We start from the raw sequence: 7,160 nt of genomic DNA, 5'->3' as shown, positions 1-7,160 counted from the left end.
CCATCTAATCCTATCTCTCAGATACTGATACTGATCTCACATTGACGACGGGACTGACTACCCAATGAAAGTTGTCATGATTTCACGCACTGACATACATTCACAGCACAAAGACAACCCCACTCACCCGGAGAGTTAACTTCCCACTCATTTGTGTGTACATGATTCATTGAGCTAATGCCCATCGAAACCATCTACAGCGATCTCAAGGTCGAAAGGTCCATTCCCACCAGGGCAGACTCAGCCATCCATCTTTCCGCAGTAGGCCACTTAAGTGGAGTGCCTGAACACACCCTAAAACCACTTGCACCAACAACCTTAGATCTCCACGATCACAAGTACCCACATGCATCCACGAGTACGCGCACCTGAAACCAGATTCCCCATGAAACAGCCTCGTTCATGCAAACACAGCTGCTCGCTTGCCCACAGCCACATTCTCAGCATGCACCCACAACTTTACCCACTCACAGCCACAAACACCCACATCAAATGCAGCCGCACACCAGCATACACCAGCAGTTACACGATGCCCCCGCAGACACCTATAGCCGCAACAATCATATGGACTAAAAAACACAGAACAGCCCCGGGCTCGGAGCTGAGTGACAGCAATTGGGGATTTATGAGCGGCTCGATTGAAACTGCCGTTTGCTCTTGGGTCAGCGGGGAATGTTTTCAGAGTAAAACAAATATTAACCATCGGAGAGCTCCTCTCCGTAAAAATGATATAGTGCCTGTCTGCTAATATTGTGAAGTCAAGCAGCCAAGCCGGGTGGGATGTGCGAGAGGCGGCTCTCCAGCCACAGAGGCATCCTCCATGCCCAGGGACACAGCGGCGCGAGGAAAGGTGTCTATTTTTAGCAATCCATGCCGGGAGTCTATTATAGATATCCCGTTTATGTCCTCCGATGCTCAGAGTCAATTGGCAGGGGATACATCTCTCCTGCTCATCTGATACTTTTTATGGTGGGCGTACATTACGGTTCAGGGGACCTCCTGACAGCCTTGTTCTGTTTAATGTGATGCACTGTAGGACTTTTATGATGCCGGAACCTCCAGAGCATCAAATGACACGCAGAGGATCTAAGGTCCTGAGTGATTCTGTGATCCGAACATGCCATGGAGAGCCAACACGTGGCAGGGGCTCATGTTGACAAACTACTTATGCTGTTCTCATGCCTGTCCAAGCCTCATTGAAGCCTTTGCCTTTGGTCTTTGGTCAGGAAGCATTACCCCCTCATGGGTCCTCCCCGTCCCAGTCCTTACCACGTGAGGCAGTCCTGCCTCCACCCAGCCAATCAAAACGCCAGAAATCCAAAGGTCGAAGGTGACATAAGCCCCTCCCACCCACCGCCATGCCTGTTTTTTTTCTGCTCCGACGGCTGTCGGAACGCTGGTGCTCCCGGTTCCTGCCTCTGTTCCTGTTTGCTTCTGGGTGGTTTGGCGGTGCCGTGAGTATTTCTTTTGCATTTTTAGATGCTTCTGTATGGTCTTTTCATGTTTTTACCGGCGCGGCCGCTCCGGTCCTCCGGCCGGCCACGCTCCTGTTCTGGGGTCAGGATGCTCCCCGTTCATGTGCTGGGCTGGGGCGGGGAGCCCTCCTGGTGTTCTGGCCCCAGGTCGTTCCGGCGCTGGTGCTTTAGTGCAGTGGCCGGCCCCTGCGGCCATGTTCTTCATATGTGGCTGTGGGTGGAGACTGCAGGGCTGCCCTTTTTGTTTCTTTTCTGTTCTCACATATGAGATTGCTGTTTGGGGCAGTGTTTCCTGGAGGTTGCTGGGCACTTCCTTTCAATTCCGCCACCAATGTGTGTTGGGTGTTTTCCTGGTGCTCGCTTCGGCAGCACATATACTAGGCTTGGAACGTTACTGAGTAGATTAGCATGGTCCCTGCACGTGGATGACATGCATATTCGTGAAGCGTTCCATATATGGGGTTTACTCCTTTACTCGCCATGTTTGAGGGGGACTTCCTCTCCTGTGCATCCACAGAGCTGTTGCTCATTGGTATGTCATATGCCTCTGGTGTCACGGGCTATCATGTGCTGAGGGTTCAAGTCCTGCCTATGCTGTCAATGTGACTTGGGATGTTCATTTTCATGCTGTGCTTTGGAAATTTGCATTCTCTTTGTCCACGTAGCATCTTTTGCAGTTTTTCTTGGACTGTTTTGCGCTGTCTGCGCTGCTGGTGCATGGGGCTATGCCATCATCTCTTGTTGGTGGGATCGTGGACGTTTTTTCCCTGTTGGGGTATACATTCGGGGATGGTCCATGAGATTTCTGGCGTTTTTGTTGCTGGGTCTTTCTCCCTGATTCATTTGCTCCGGCGGGGTTTATTCCCATTTTTTACTAGCCATTTCGTGCTGTCCTGTTGGCTGTTCTGGCTGCGGTGTGGCTTGGCATTGCCATGCGGGGTGTTCCTCTCTTTCTGGGGACACGATTTCGCCTGGCGGTCTTTGTCACCTGGTATCCTCCATTTTTCTTCTTTTTTGCGCCTTTTCCCTCGGTCTTCGGAGGCTTCTTCCCTGGAGGTCCGGGTTGGGCGGTTGGTGGATTCCGCTCTCAAGAGTTCGTATGCTGCTTCTCCTTTTTGGGGTGTATGCTTGCTCTTTTTCGGTCTGTGCTTTCTTAGGGGTCCCTCCTTCCGGTCCCGGAGGGTTGGGCCTTGTCCTCGGCTACCAGGGCGGCGGGGCTTGTGAGATTTCTCTCTGGCCTGCGTTTTTGTGCTTTGCCATTCCCCTAGTGCCTTGGTCCTATGCCTGCATTTTTTGCACTACGTTTGGTTCCCTGCCTCTGCGGCGCCTGCTGCTGCCCCTGAATGTCAGTCGGATGGGTTGTGCCCGGGAGGAGTCTCCGTGGCCTGGTGGTTGCATCTCTTCCTCTTCAGGTTATGTGTTCCACTCCTGGTGTTGACCTGCTTGTGGGTCGCCTATCTCCTTTGGTGTCATTGGTCCGGTCTGCTTTGAGAATGGTGATTCCTGTTGGTCGTCATTCTTGGTTGCCGATTTCCATTGCGGGCCGTCCCCCTTTTAGGCCATTCTTCTTTGGCGTCGGCCAATTTTTTGTCGCTACGCTCTGTGGTGCTGGTTTCAGGTGATGGAGTGGGGCCGGGGGTCCTCTTTCTCTCTGTTCCAGGTCCTGGCTCCCGTTGGTCTTTCTGTTCGGTTCTGCCTCCCTGGGCTTTGGTCGGGTTGGTCCGGCTGTGTCCCTTTCGGTTGTGCCCCTTGCAGCCCGGTTTTCCCCTCTTCTTGGTGGGTAATTTTGGCTTCCCTAGGTGTGGGAGTCTCCTGTTTTTCTCGTTCCCCTCCATCCGGCTGCTCAGAGGTTTGCGGTGGTTGAGTTCCGTTTCCTGTTTTCAGGTGTTTCCTTTCGGTCTCTCTCATGCTCCTCTGGTTTTTTTCCACGGTGCTGGCTCCTGCTGTGGGGGTTTGCTGGCCTGGTTCCGGTTTCTGGGGTCGTTTTGGGTCTGGCCGTTCCTCGTCTGGTTCCTGTTCGGGGGCTTCAGTTCCTCGGGACCAGTTTGACGCTTTGCTGGGGGCTGTTTCTCAGTGCTCGCTTCAGCGGCTCGTATGCTTTCTGTTGAGCGTTGCTGGAGGGGGTTGACATGCTCCCTGCGCTTGGATGACACGCTTTTCATGAGGCGTTCCATATATCCGGATCTGTTCTCTGTCCTGTTGGATCTTCTGCGGGTCCTACTCGGTCTCCCTCCTGCCCCGGCTCGGGGTTGGTTTTGTGTCCGGCAGATGGTGGTCGCCTCCTCGGCTGTGGTTCCTTGGGCTCTTGTGCACCTCGTGTCCTTGGTGTTTCTTCTGATGACTTGTTGGGTCCTTGGTCTTGCTGGTTGCGAGGCTCTGGTTCCTCTCTCCCCTGGTCTGGTGGCTTTGCTCTCCTGACCTGGTGTGGGGGGTGCATTTCTGCTTTCCTCTCTTCTCTTGTTGTCCTTGGATGCCTGTCCTTGGGTTGGGGGCCCCATTGGGGTCCTTGGTGGCCGGCTTGTCTGTTGTTCGGGCTGGCGCTCTGGGGGCTCGTTGTTGTTTGGGCCTTCTTGGGGGGTCCCGGTACGTGTCTCTGTTCCTGCGGGCTTCCCTGTCTTGTGTCTGGGCGGCGACTTCTCTGTTGTCTTTCAGAGGGTCTTGAGAGGCATCCCTGTTACGGTGGTTGGTTTCTTTACTGGATTGGTACTCTGGTTGTGCCTTCTTTTGGTGGCTTAGGCCGCTTCCTGCCGTCCTCTGTTTGGTGCTGTCTGGTGCTTGTTTCGACGGGACATGTCCTTTTGTTGGGACATTGCGTAGGTGCTTGGGACTGTGCGCTGGTGCTTGGAATGGCCCTGCCCTGGGTTGTCTTGCTGCTTCGTGTAGCATTCCCTCTGTCTGTTCCTCTGTTCCAGGTCCTTTTGTCTTTGGTTTGGGACTCTAGGTTTGGTCATTTTTGCTTCCCCTCCTGTTGCTCTTCTCCCCCGGTTTTTGTTCCGGGGTGGTCTGTCCTCGGGGGTTGCTCTCTCGTTTCCTTGGCCTTCGGGTTTTCTGTATACCTTCCCTCCTGTTTTTCTCCTCCCGGGCGCTCTGCGGAGGTTTGGGGGGTGTCAGTGTTGTTGGGTTGGCCTTGCTGTTTTTGGTTTTCGCTCCTGCTGTTGCTGTTGGGAGTCGGATTTGGCCAGCCTCCCTTGCCTCCGGCTCTGCTTCTGGGTCCGCAGCTGTCTTTGCCCTGTCTTTGGCGCTTGCTTCTGACTGCCTGTCTCTTGAGCGGCTGTCTTTAGCGTCTTTGGGCTGTTCTTCTGTGGTGGCCTGTGGCATGTGTTGGTCGCGTTGGCCTTCCGCTCTTTGGAGCTGTGATGCACTTTGGGGCTCTTTTGTTTCCTGGTGCTCTTCTCTTGGTCGGAATCCATGGTGGGGTTCCTGTTTCTGTGCTGGTTTCTCCGGCTTGGGTTTGTTGTTGGGATTTTTCCCCTTCTGCTTTGTCTGCTCATTGTCGGCGGTTTGTGCTTGTCGGGGCCTGGGGACTTCCTCGGTGGTTGTTGCCCTTTGGTAGGTCGGCTTCTTCGGAGCTTTTGCTTCGTTGTCCGGGCTCTCCTGTTCTCATTTCTTCTTTGGGCCTTGCCTGCTGTTTTGCATGGTCTGCGGTTGCCCCTTTCATGTCCTTGTTAGTGGTGGACGTGTTGTGGTTGTCCACTGCGGTGTTTTTTTTTGCTGGCCTTCTCTTCCGCTTGTCGGTTGGGTGGGTTGGGTGCCTTGCTCGTTTTGTTTCCTTCTTTGCAGTTTCTGCAGGTTTGAGTTGTTTTGCAGCTTTGATCGGGCTTTTCTGCCTGTTTCTTCGTGTTTCCTTTTGCGGCTGGAGGTGTTGCTTCCTGTTTTGCCTGCTGTGGGGGTTTCTCCTGTTCCCCTTCTTTGGGTGTTCGCGGGGCTCTTCTGTTTTGCCTCCGATGTTCACTACAGTCTCGGGTTTCTCCTACCCTGTTTGTCTCCTGTGGGTTCTGTGTCTGCTTCCTGTGCTGATGGGGGCGGGGTCTCTATCCTGGTGCTTTGTGGGGCGGCCTTTTGGCGGTCCCGTCACACTTTTGTGCAACATTCTCGGCTTGATGTTTTCTTGCCTCTTCTGACGGTTTTTGTTGGCGTCTTGTACGCTGCTGTTCGTCAATACTTTATTGTTTGAAGTTTTGTACTTTTGCATGGATCCCTGGTGTCCTGCATTTTTTCTTCTTGGTTCTCTGCTTGTGAGTTCCTCACGTGGTAAGGACTGGGACGGGGAGGACCCATGAGGGGGTAATGTCTTATTACTTACCGGTAATCTTCATTACCCCGATTGGGGTCCTCCCCGTCCCAGTCCTCTTCCCTCCCTCCCTCCCGCTGTGTTTGTGTCTGAGTCTTGTTGATAACAGGCATGGCGGTGGGTGGGAGGGGCTTATGTCACCTTCGACCTTTGGATTTCTGGCGTTTTGATTGGCTGGGTGGAGGCAGGACTGCCTCACGTGGTAAGGACTGGGACGGGGAGGACCCCAATCGGGGTAATGAAGATTACCGGTAAGTAATAAGACAGTTCTCAGTATCCGTGGTGGACACGGATTCACAACGTTATGTTATCAGAGATTTGCAAAGCATGTGAAGTGTGAAGCTTGCCAAGTGTTTTTAAAATGTATTTTTTTATGGGCAGTGTTAGCAGCCCTTAGCTGCAGCAAGAAACTGTCTGGCCGCCGCTCAGGCGGTAGGCAGTTCCTCCTTGGTAGCAATCTCCAAGCTTCTCTCTAACCAGCCACCCCAGGAAAGGTACCAGAATCTTGCCTCATGCTCCATGCACTTATCCCTGACTGCTAGAGCACCTCCTTCACCACCACCCCTCTAGTGTCCGTAGGCCCGAACAGACGACACCCACACAAAGGTATTTTGGTGGGAGCTTTATTGATGTACTTTTGCCTTCGTACTTCTCCTGCTCATTTCTGTTGTTCCTAACTCCTCCTCTTCCTCCTCCCTGTGCCCTTCCCACATTACACATGCTGGGCCGGTCCTAGTGCTCGTCACATCCCACAATTTTACATCTCCCCCTTCTTACACAATTTTAAAACACCCATAAGGTGTCTGTCCATATAAAACTAAACAACAAAAGAAAGAAATCACCATAGTTACAGTTCTTCAATGAGACAAACATGTCTTCAATGAATTTGCTCGGGTCAGGGAGCCACTTCTTGAGTCGCCATCTCCACTTCACTAGAAGTCATAGAAGGCCAATGCTCACTTACTATCTCCGGTGCATTTTCTTTCAATGCACCATCAGGCACAACCAACCTTTCTCTGACAGTGGGCATGCATTTCTGAAAGTGCAACACATTCCTTGTGATCCTGTTATCCTCTGATTCAGCTGTAACCATAGGTCCTTTTTGTTTGGTCACGAGCCGTGGGCAAGCATGATATTGACAGTCAGCTTTTCTTGATTGTTCTTGCCGTACCAGCACACCAATCTCCTTCTTGAATGGGTGGCTGTGCAGCTTTTCTCCGACTGTCTGCATATTCTTTAATCTTCTCCTTTTTCAGTCTGTCTCTAATGACTAATCCTTCGTGATCAGAATCTCGATGAGTACCACTAGCTATGTCTTCCCAGGCTGGTATTCTTGTGTGCACTGTGCAACCCAACATTAAGGTTGCGGACATCTGTCTGTGGTAGTATGTGGT

The 7,160-nt window shown here is 52.6% G+C and overlaps 1 non-coding gene across 1 annotated transcript; it reads left to right on the top strand.

Moving 5' to 3' along the window:
* The first annotated feature begins 1,828 nt into the window (after window positions 1-1,828).
* Window positions 1,829-1,935, top strand: LOC147730821 (U6 spliceosomal RNA). The gene has a single exon (XR_015308853.1). It is a non-coding gene; the product is annotated as a U6 spliceosomal RNA (small nuclear RNA).
* The last annotated feature ends 5,225 nt before the right edge of the window (window positions 1,936-7,160 follow it).

The sequence above is a fragment of the Lissotriton vulgaris genome, chromosome 2_1, assembly GCF_964263255.1.
Source record: "Lissotriton vulgaris chromosome 2_1, aLisVul1.2, whole genome shotgun sequence".
Lineage (NCBI taxonomy): Eukaryota > Metazoa > Chordata > Amphibia > Caudata > Salamandridae > Lissotriton > Lissotriton vulgaris.
This window is presented reverse-complemented; position numbering and strand designations above follow the sequence as displayed.